The 11193-nt window shown below is 43.7% G+C and overlaps 1 protein-coding gene across 6 annotated transcripts in view; it reads left to right on the top strand.

The window, feature by feature from the left end:
* The first annotated feature begins 52 nt into the window (after window positions 1–52).
* KMT2E (lysine methyltransferase 2E (inactive)) overlaps window positions 53–11193 on the top strand; it is a 157504-nt gene continuing 146363 nt past the window's right edge. For 2 of the 6 annotated variants that reach the window (XM_089685469.1, XM_089685441.1), the window contains exon 1: window positions 640–1020. The gene's annotated coding sequence lies outside the window, so the exon portion shown is untranslated. Of the gene's footprint in view, window positions 175–234; window positions 252–322; window positions 1021–11193 lie in introns of those variants that run through there. The other 4 variants (XM_089685451.1, XM_089685460.1, XM_089685487.1 and 1 more) reach the window with 4 other exon arrangements.

Raw genomic sequence — 11193 nt, 5'->3', positions numbered from 1 at the left:
GCAAGCCCTGCCTAGGAAACCCCGAAGGCGCCCCCTCCCCCCTCAGCTGGAAGCACCATGGTGATACTCGGCGCAGAGCTGGCCACCCAGAAAAATGAAGTGACATACCCACCCCTCTCCGGGGGCTGCCTCCTGCACCCGGCTTACCGGGCTGGCGCTGTTAATGGATTCCGGGTACGTCTGTATTTGGTAGGACATGGCTGCCTCCGAAATACTGCGCCCCGTAACGGTTTATGACACATTACACGAAGGTGAGAGCTCCTCACAACAACATGGTGGCTCGCGCTGGCAAAAAAAATGTTCGCTGAATACGTTTCGTACACCCGTCACTCGCTGCACAGCTCCACCTCGGATTGCAGAGGCAGCTTTCCATGCATTCTCTCATCCCCTCAGTAATGCAGGGCTTTGCCCACACCTGAAATGGCTCTAGCGGCCTCCGGCGCTACACGGCTTACACGAAGAGGGCGTGTCATCCAGGGAATCCCTACTTGCGCCCACAAGCAAAATGGCGCTCCCCGACGTCTCACTATCGCCATTTTACTTGAGGGCAGAGACGAGTTTTTTTTTAGTTCTCCCCCCCCACACCCGCAGCAGTCGAAGGCTCCCTGGCAGGCTGGGTAGTAAACCCCGTGCAAGCAGTCGACGCCATTTTCCAGAGAGAGGCAGTGACATAGAGCCAGCGTAGGCTGAGACACGGGAGGAGTGGGGTTTGTACACATTGGGGCTGCAGTCAGCACAGGCACTGCAAACACCCGCTATTTGTTTCTCGAGCGCCAGTCGTTCCTGGAGGGTTTCAGTCAGGTCAGTGCTGCCGGCCGTTTCCTTGTGCAGATAACGGTCCTGGAGGCTGACGGCTCTTCTCCTGTCACCTCAGAAGCTACCGCTAGAACGAAGGGAGTGAGAGAGTGAGCGAGCGAGCCCTTCTTCTCCTCCTTCTTCTTCCATAGTCCCAGGCTCAGCACCGGACGGTGAGAGACATTCGCTGTGAGGCTCCTGGTTCCTGGCTGGTGCACACTGTAGGTGAGTTCATGTCCGGAGACATGTATGTGTGTTGTGCACAGCCCGGGCTCAGTGTTCGGGGAATATGGCGGGTTCATGGTCAGCCACAGCTTACACTTGGCACTGAGGGAAGGGGGTGGGGGCCTCATCAGTGTCAATGCCTCGTATGTGTGGGGGGCTCTCCTACCTCTGCATGGACACCGCTACTCCACTGACCTTCCTCAGACCTGCTCCCACAATGGTGGCCAGCACTTCAAGCTGCCTGCCAGGCCTTTGGTTGTGCTTTATCCTGTCATTGATGCACACTCATTCATCAGGAGAGGAAACCTGGTCGGCTTCATCTCTCCTTCTGGCCTCTGATGGCGAGCTTGTCGTATAGGACCTTCCCTCGCTCCCCGGGGTATATCCCCTGCCTAGAGCCGCTCTGCTGTTTACAGCCTGCCAGCCCCGGAGCCTCATTGTCAAGGTGCTGACAGTGGACATGGCATTGGGAAGAAAGGGCCCTTCATCTCCCTAGAGGAGGCTGGATGGACGGAGTGATCAGGAGGTGTGCTGTGTCCATATCTTCTCATCACACCCTCCCCAGAGCTGTACTGATCATACACACATATTCTTTCTCTTGTGATCTGTGGTGCTAGGGGAGGTGTGCTGGGTCCATATCCTTTCATCACACCCTCCCCAGAGCCGTACTGATCATACACATATATATATATTCTTTCCCTGTGGTCTGTGTCTGTGGTGCTAGGGGAGGTGTGCTGGGTCCATAACCTCTGATCACACCCTCTCTAGAGCTGTACTCATCATACACACATATTCTTTCTCTGTGATCTGTGGTGCTAGGGGAGGTGTGCTGGGTCCATATCCACTCATCACATCCTCCCCAGAGCTGTACTGTTCACACACACATATATGATCACTGTGAACTATGGTGCTAGTGGAGGTGTGCTTGGTCTACATCCTCACATCACACCCTTCTTAGAGCTGTATTGATGATAGATATATATATATATATATATATATATATATATATATATATACACACACACATACATTCTAACATCCCTAAGATCTAGGAGGAGATATGCTGTGTGTACATCCTCACACCCACCCTTCCTAAAGCTGTATTTATGTGATAGATATGTCTGTATACATGATCTAGGGTTGCAAAGAGGACTGTTCTATGTGTACATGCTTACACACCCTCTGCAAAATGATGTGTGTGTATAAATGCTCAGGGAGGAGTGTACATTTTCACACACCCTCTTCAAAACTATATGCGTGTGTGTATATAGTGCAAAAGAGGGACATATATGTTTATATGCAAGCTCTGGGAGGTGTGTTATATGTACATCCCACACACTCATTGCCCCTCAAGCTGTGTGTGTGTGTGTGTATGTATGTATATATATATATATATATATATATATATATATATATATATATATATATATATATACACATTTTTACTGTATATATAATTAAAATCTATGATGCCCAGGGAGGCGTACTATATGTACACCCTCTGCAAAGCTTCATATATGCGTGTGTATATTGATCTATTGTTCTGTCTATATGTGTGTGTGTGTGTGTGTATATGTATTTATACATTGGTGTATAATAAAAATCCTAGGATGTCCAGGGAGGTGTGCTATGTGTACATCCCTTCACACCCTCTGCAAAGCTGCTTATATGCATGTGTGTATATATAGATCTGGCTATATGTATGTATATAACAAAAATCTTGGATGCTTGGGGAGGTGTGCTGTGTGTATGTCCTTTCACACCCTCTGCAAAGTTGCATTTATGCTTGTGTATATAGATCTATATCTCTGTGTGTGTGTGTGTGTGTGTATAATAAAAATCTAGGATGCTCAGGGAGGTGTGCTGTGTGTACATCCTCTCACCCTCTGCAAAGCTGGAGGTCTTTCCAGGGCTTTCTGCTCACAGGCTGCAGACATGATGGGGGAGGAACAAGCGATCCTGTGTGTAAGTCAGGCCAGCTCAGACACAACAGCAGAACACAAAGAAGGGGGACACCATGCTGCCTTTAGCCTTTTATTCAGTAAATGTACTGGATTTTCACTTTGAGACAAGCTGTCCATCATGCTAGATTGTGTTAAATGTATATGCAGAGCTTGGCGTGTAGTTGCCCCCCCCTTGGTACTGCGGAATACATTGTTCAACCACATAACCTTCTATAAATGTTTGGAATGATCTCTGAACGGGTGAATGTGTTCTGATTGATCTGTGCAGAGCTCATGTTGCTGATGTTTGTGGGTCTGATATGGTCTTCTTGCACTTCTTCATTCTGTAGGTTGTTGATAGAAATGGGGGTGGGGGCGGGGGTGTTACATATCTGTTGATAATATGCATTGGCTTCTGGTATTTCCCTCTTTTGTCTTTTGGAGAGGCCAAATATGGCACCCCCAGCTGATGTTGTCATCTAATCAGCCCGGATTCTCCACACCCCATGCAGTACATATGTCTGCAGCGCACCGTTCCTGTGTGCAAAGTTTAAAAAAACTATATTTACAGCCTTTTATTTTGCAGACTTTTCTGGAAAGATCGTATCTAATACCCAGTGTTGCAAATGTTTAGATTTCAAAGTATTTTAGAGGTTTGCTATGGTTGTTTTGTTTGTTTTTTTTGGTGTTTTGTTGCTGTTGTAAATATTAAAACGCCTTGAACTAGCGATTTTAACCTGTACTTGACGACAGTGGAGCCTAGGAGAATTTCTGTTGGTGCCTTTAGCTGGGGAGGCAGGGGGCGGTGAGAAGGGAGTGCACACTATGCTCCTGTGTATATTGTCTTCCTGCTCTACTTTAACCCGTTTGTGTCCTAATGAAGCTGCATCACACTGCAGCAGAATCTCCTTTTTTCTCCTGGGATAATTTGAATCCTAACCATATCAGTCTGGATCAAGGCGCAGGTGTGTGTGTGTGTATATATGTGTGTGTATATATATATATATATATATATATATATATATATATATATATATATATGTGTGTGTTGTTTATAGGACACCATGATTTATTATTTTAGGTCCTGGCTCCATAACATACTCCTGAAAAGAATTGGAGCAGTAGATGATTAAAGATACAACATGCAATATTATTTGTGTTTTTGGCTTTGCATAGCTAACTAAAGTTAAACCCATACTGAGTTAAAACCATACTGATGGAAATATAGTGGCTGCCATTGCTGACATTTTAAATATCATAGCTGCTTGACTATTGTCATGCTAGCTGAAGACTTGGAATGGATCTGGAAAGACAGGGGTCTTTATCTGTATAATTTTTCTCAGTCATTGTCCTAAAGCATTGAATGAAGAGGGTCAGTGTGACAGCCAGGCAGCTGGCAATTTTAGAAAAGGTCAGCAATGGTACCCTCGGTTTCCATCAAAGAACAAGACATGGTTGGATTTTTTACTTGTGACTGTTGCTTCAAGGACGAAAACATAAGTTGTTGTACCTACATAGTGCCAACAATGTATGCAGCGATTTACATATATATTTCATATCAGCCCCAGCCCTCATTGAGCTTACTATCTAAGGACCCTAACTCTCACATCCATACATATACTAGGGCCAATTTAGACAGGAGCCAGTTAATCTGCTAGCATGTCTTTTGGAGTGTGAGAACCCGCCTGGCAGCATTAGGATCATCAATTTAAATCCCAACCACAGCACTACCTGCACATAGTTTTTATGTTCTCCCTGTGCCTGCGGTGAAGTTTCAACCACTTGGCCACTGTGCTGCCCACCATAACCTTGGACAAATGGAAGACTAGGAGTTGGTTTTGGCTAGGGAGATGTACAGTCAAGTTCATAAATATTGGGACATCTACAGTCAAGTTCATAAATATTGGGACATCGACACAATTCTAACATTTTTGGCTCTATACACCACCACAATGGATTTGAAATGAAACAAACAAGATGTGCTTTAACTGCAGACTGTCAGCTTTAATTTGAGGGTATTTACATCCAAATCAGGTGAACGGTGTAGGAATTACAACAGTTTGCATATGTGCCTCCCACTTGTTAAGGAACCAAAAGTAATGGGACAATTGGCTTCTCAGTTGTTCCATGGCCAGGTGTGTGTTATTCCCTCATTATCCCAATTACAATGAGCAGATAAAAGGTCCAGAGTTCATTTCAAGTGTGCGATTTGTATTTGGAATCTGTTGCTGTCAACTCTCAAGATGAGATCCAAAGAGCTGTCACTATCAGTGAAGCAAGCCATCATTAGGCTGAAAAAACAAAACAAACCCATCAGAGAGATAGCAAAAACATTAGGCGTGGCCAAAACAACTGTTTGGAACATTCTTAAAAAGAAGGAATGCACCGGTGAGCTCAGCACCACCAAAAGACCCGGAAGACCACGGAAAACAACTGTGGTGGATGAGCGAAGAATTCTTTCCCTGGTGAAGCAAACACCCTTCACAACAGTTGGCCAGATCAAGAACACTCTCCAGGAGGTAGGTGTATGTGTGTCAAAGTCAACAATCAAGAGAAGACTTCACCAGAGTGAATACAGAGGGTTCCCCACAAGATGTAAACCATTGGTGAGCCTCAAAAACAGGAAGGCCAGATTAGAGTTTGCCAAACGACATCTAAAAAAGCCTTCACAGTTCTGGAACAACATCCTATGGACAGATGAGACCAAGATCAACTTGTACCAGAGTGATGGGAAGAGAAGAGTATGGAGAAGGAAAGGAACTGCTCATGATCCTAAGCATACCACCTCATCAGTGAAGCATGGTGGTGGTAGTGTCATGGCGTGGGCATGTATGGCTGCCAATGGAACTGGTTCTCTTGTATTTATTGATGATGTGACTGCTGACAAAAGCAGCAGGATGAATTCTGAAGTGTTTCGGGCAATATTATCTGCTCATATTCAGCCAAATGCTTCAGAACTCATTGGATGCCACTTCACAGTGCAGATGGACAATGACCCAAAGCATACTGCAAAAGCAACCAAAGAGTTTTTTAAGGGAAAGAAGTGGAATGTTATGCAATGGCCAAGTCAATCACCTGACCTGAATCTGATTGAGCATGCATTTCACTTACTGAAGACAAAACGGAAGGGAAAATGCCCCAAGAACAAGCAGGAACTGAAGACAGTTGCAGTAGAGGCCTGGCAGAGCATCACCAGGGATGAAACCCAGCGTCTGGTGATGTCTATGCGATCTAGACTTCAGGCTGTAATTGACTGCAAAGGATTTGCAACCAAGTATTAAAAAGTGAAAGTTTGATTTATGATTATTATTCTGTCCCATTACTTTTGGTCCCTTAACAAGTGGGAGGCACATATGCAAACTGTTGTAATTCCTACACTGTTCACCTGCTTTGGATGTAAATACCCTCAAATTAAAGCTGACAGTCTGCAGTTAAAGCACATCTTGTTCGTTTCAAATCCATTGTGGTGGTGTATAGAGCCAAAAATGTTAGAATTGTGTCGCTGTCCCAATATTTATGGACCTGACTGTATCTGATGCCTTTTTTTTTACAGCCGTGAGCTTTTCTCTTGGCTTGATGTTTTTCCAAGAAGGTGACTAAACACCTTTTATCTAGTGTGGGAAGGAGGAGTACTCCTTTTAGGTATTACTGCTTTCTGTGGCTCTGTTAGAGATTTCTCTTCACTTTCTGTTATGCTGACAACGGTATTACCAGACAGGAAGTGAAGGAAAATCTGCAACAAGGGAACAAAAAAGAAATAAAATTTCAAACAGAAAAGCCAGCACTTCAAGCTGAACTTACGAGATGACTTTATTGAAATCCCATATCAGTAGTTTTCAGGATACACACCAGCGTATCTGGTTTCTACTGATATGCTGTTGGAGCGCTGGCTTTTTTCTGTTTGGATTTAGCCAGCCATCCAACTCTACAGATGGATTTGAGGTTTGTGCTTTTAGTGGTTTGATTACATTACAAGAAATTAAATAAACCTGTCAGATTTTCTTCTTCCCTATACTCTGCTAAAGAAACAATTTTATTTCTATGTGTTGCTGTTGGTAGAACATTGTTAGTTGGACAGCAAGTGAAGGAACATCTTTAATGTAGTTCCAATGGCCATGATGGAGGTCTTAACTCTTCCTCACGGTATCCATACAGATGGACTGATACTTTAGATTCTATTATATGACATGTTGATGCCTGAAATTGTGAGCCTCGATGGTGGGTAAAGTAACTGGAAAAGACACTGATAACCATTTAGATGATTCAAGTATTCACCTTCATCTAGGCAGTCAGGCAGTTTCTGTGCCTCATTAAAAATCCAACTTTGGCTGCAGAACTGGCAGTGTGAGACACAGAGGCCAATTGAATGTAAGGGGGACTTTGTTTATAAAGCTGGTCATAGGTGGATCCTTTCCTTTTTTTTTTTTTTTTCCCTGGGACATTTGTTTTTTGACAACGAAACTCCTGTCAGAATACACCAGTCAGGAGCTGCAGCTGCTGGTTGACAGAAATTTTCCAACTTGCCCATTCTACAGGAATGGCCACATACAGATCAACATTTGGCCCAGCCCTGCTAAACGGGCTAAATTTCGATTAGTGTATAGCCAGCGTAAAGTGATGATAAACTGTTGAGGACAAAAAAAAACAAAAACCAGGTTCCCTTGCAGGGTACTGCATACTAGCATATTATGACAGCCTTACCTTTAAAACTAATCCCTCCAGTGGCACCCTCACTGCTGAGAGGGAATCTGTTCTCAACTGGTCTTCCTTCCGGGTTCGCTGGCTCTGGGCACTTGAACAGCTGAGCTGCGATGACATAACTCTCGTGCATGTGTGTGGGCGTCACAGCTGCAGAACAGCTCTCTCAATGGACGGCATGCTGTCCATTGAGAGCGCAATGCACATGAGCGGTATCCTCACCGGCTGCTTCACATGTCAATGTCTCTGAAACGGTGCATGTTAAGGAAATATTTACGGTACCTACCGGTAAGCCTTACTATAGGCTTACCTGTAGGTGCAAAACAAAAGAAGTTTACTCCCACTTTAAGGCTCCATGCACGGTAACGTGGCTTTTTTTTTTTTAAAGCTAAAAAGACGCTGGATAAAAAAACCCTGGTAATGGCATGTTTTTTTTTTTTTTTTTTTTTTTTACTGTTTTCATAGTACATGTTGAAACGAAAAGCTATTTGTAGTGTTTTGGTAGCGTTTAGGAGTGTTCAGCGTTTTGTTTTGTGTATTTTTTTCTGTTGAAAATCCTCCAAAAACCTCTACAAAAAAACTCCTAGATGCTAAAGCTCAAATGCTACTAGTCTAAAGTAGTGTCTATGGACACAGGATAACACCATTTAGCTTCTTGGGAGCAGAAAAAATGCTAATAACAGCTTCTAGGAGCTTAAAAAATGCTAGTGTGCATGGAGCCCAAGTATCTGGGGGGGTGGATTGACATTCTCTTTAAATGCGGCAAGGGGGTGTGGTTCTAGTCAATTTGTCAACAACTTAGTATGTTTTTCTAGGATGCCTTTGTATTTTTTTTATGTTCCTCTTTAACCACTTGTCGCCCTGCCACTGTAGAAATAAAGCGGCACGGGCAGGCAAAACCACGTTTTAAAACGTGTGTTTTGTAAACGGGGCGCGCCACCGCCCTATCTCTCCCGCCGATCACCACCGCGGATGTCAGTCGCCGGGTCACAGCCAGTCCTTACCGGCTGTTTCCGGCGATCGGCGGCAAACAGTGACAGACAGCACAGCTGCAGTAGCTGTGCTGTCTGTCACTTCCCTGACAGCTCGAGGACGAGCTGATCGAGAAAGAAGAGTTTCTCTCTCTCGATCAGCGGTGTCCCGTGCAGCACACACCCCCACCCCCTAGTAAAACACCCCCTCACACAGATAACCCTTCAATGCAAAATAAAGTTAACCACTTCCTCCCCATTGCCATTAGTACAGTGTCAGTGTTTTGTTTTTTTTTTTTTTGGACTGATCGCTGTATTAGTGTTTTTGGGGATGTCAGTGACCCCCAAGTCAGTACCCCCCAATGTCAGAATGTCCGCCACAGTCCCGCCATAAGTCGCTGGTCGCTGCCATAAGTCGCTGGTCGCTGCCATAAGTCGCTGGTCGCTGCCATAAGTCGCTGGTCGCTGCCATAAGTCGCTGGTCGCCGCCATTATTAGTATAAAAAAAACTAAAAATCCCAGTATCTTTCCCGCCATTTGTAAACGCTATAACCTTCACGTAAACCAATTAATTTACACGTATTGTTTTTTTTATTAGCAAAGACATGTCGCAGAATGCATTTTGGCAGAAATTTGACTAAATTTGATTTTTTTGTTTTTTTACTGGACATGCTTTATAGCAAAAAGTCCAAAATATTATTTTTTTTCCTCAAAATTGTCTGCCTTTTTTTTCATAGCGCAAAAAATAAAAACCGCACAGGCAATCAAATACCACCAAAAGAAAGCTCAATTTGTGGGGGAAAAAGGATGTAAATTTCATTTATGTACCGTATTGCATGACTGCGCAATTGTCTGTTAAACTAGCGCAGCGCTGTATAGCAGAAAAATGGCGTAAATTGCAGTATTTATACCATAGTTTGTAAACGCTATAACTTCCACACAAAGCAATCAATATACACTCATTGGGATTTTTTTTACCAAAAACATGTAGCAGAATACATTTTGGCCTAAATTTATAACCAACTTTGAGTTTACTATATATTTTTTATAGCTGAAAGTAAAAAATATTGTTTTTCTTAAATGTTTGGCCTTTTTTTGTTTATAGCGTGAAAAATAAAAAGCGCACAGATGATCAAATACCACCGAAAGAAAGCTCTATTTGTGTGAAAAAAAGGACGTAAATTTCATTTGGGTGCAGCATTGCATGACCGCGCAATTATCAGTTGAATTAGTGCAGCGCCGAGTAGCAAAAAGAGGCCTGGTCATTAAGGGGGGTAAATCCTCAGGAGCTCAAGTGGTTAAAAACCTGACCTGGCAACTGCTGGATACAGTCACACTCTTATTGGGTGTGCAAAACTTTCAGGGCTTGGTGTAGAGGTTGACACGTGCCCATGGGAATACTAGACCACTAACTGGAGACTGCAGCATCACGACACGCTGGTGCTGTTGTTTTAAATTTGACCAAAGATGGACTTTTTGCTGAGTGCCAATATTGAGACATGACACTCAATACACTTCTACATACTGTACAGTTGCAAGAAAAAGTATGTGAACCCCTTGGGATTACGTGGAGTTTTGCATGAATTGGGCATAAAATGTGCTCTGAACGTCATCTAAGTCACAGCAATAGAAGAACACAGTCTGCTGAACATAATACTACACAAACATTAGATGTTGCCATGGTTTAATTGCACATAACATGTAAACATTCACAGTGCAGGGAGGAAAAAGTATGTGAACCTTTGGACTTAATAACTGGTTGACCCTCCTTTTGGCAGCAATAACCTCAACCAAACGTTTCCTGTAGTTGCAGATCAGACCTGCACAACGATCTGGAGTCATTTTGGACCACTCCTCTTCACAAAACTGCTTCAGTGTAGCAATATTCTTGGGATGTCTGGTGTGAATCGCTCCCTTAAGGTCATGCCACAGCATTTCAATCGGGTTGAGGTCAGGACTCTGACTGGGCCACTCCAGAAGGCGTATTCTGTGCTGTTGCAGCCATTGTTTTGTTGAATTACTTGTATGCTTTGGGTCATTGTCCTGTTGCATCACCCATCCTCTGCGGAGCTTCAGTTGGTGGACAGATGGTCGTACGTTTTCCTGCAAAATATCTTGATAAACTCTGTAATTCATTTTCCCATCAATGACAACAATCCGTCCAGGCCCTGAGGCAGCAAAGCAGACCCAAACCATGATGCTCCCTCCGCCATGTTTTACAGTGAGGATGAGGTTTTGATGTTGGTGTGCTGTGCCTTTTTTTTTCTCCACACATAGTGTTGTGTGTTCTTCCCAAACAACTCAATCTTGGTTTCATCTGTCCACAGTATATTTTGCCAGTAGTGCTGTGGAACATCCAGGTGCTCTTTTGCAAACTTCAAACGTGCTGCAATATTCTTTTTGGATAGCAATGGCTTCCTCCGTGGTGTCCTCCCATGTACTCCATTCTTGTTTAATGTTTTCCTTATTGTAGATGTGTCAACAAAAATATTAGCATGTGCCAGAGATTTCTGTAGGTCTTTAGCTGACACTCTGGGATTCTTCTTTACCTCATGCAGCAT

This window comes from Staurois parvus, unplaced genomic scaffold (genome assembly GCF_062004578.1).
Source record: "Staurois parvus isolate SC_StPar_1 unplaced genomic scaffold, SC_StPar_1.0 ptg000019l, whole genome shotgun sequence".
In the NCBI taxonomy this organism is placed as follows: domain Eukaryota; kingdom Metazoa; phylum Chordata; class Amphibia; order Anura; family Ranidae; genus Staurois; species Staurois parvus.
This window is presented reverse-complemented; position numbering and strand designations above follow the sequence as displayed.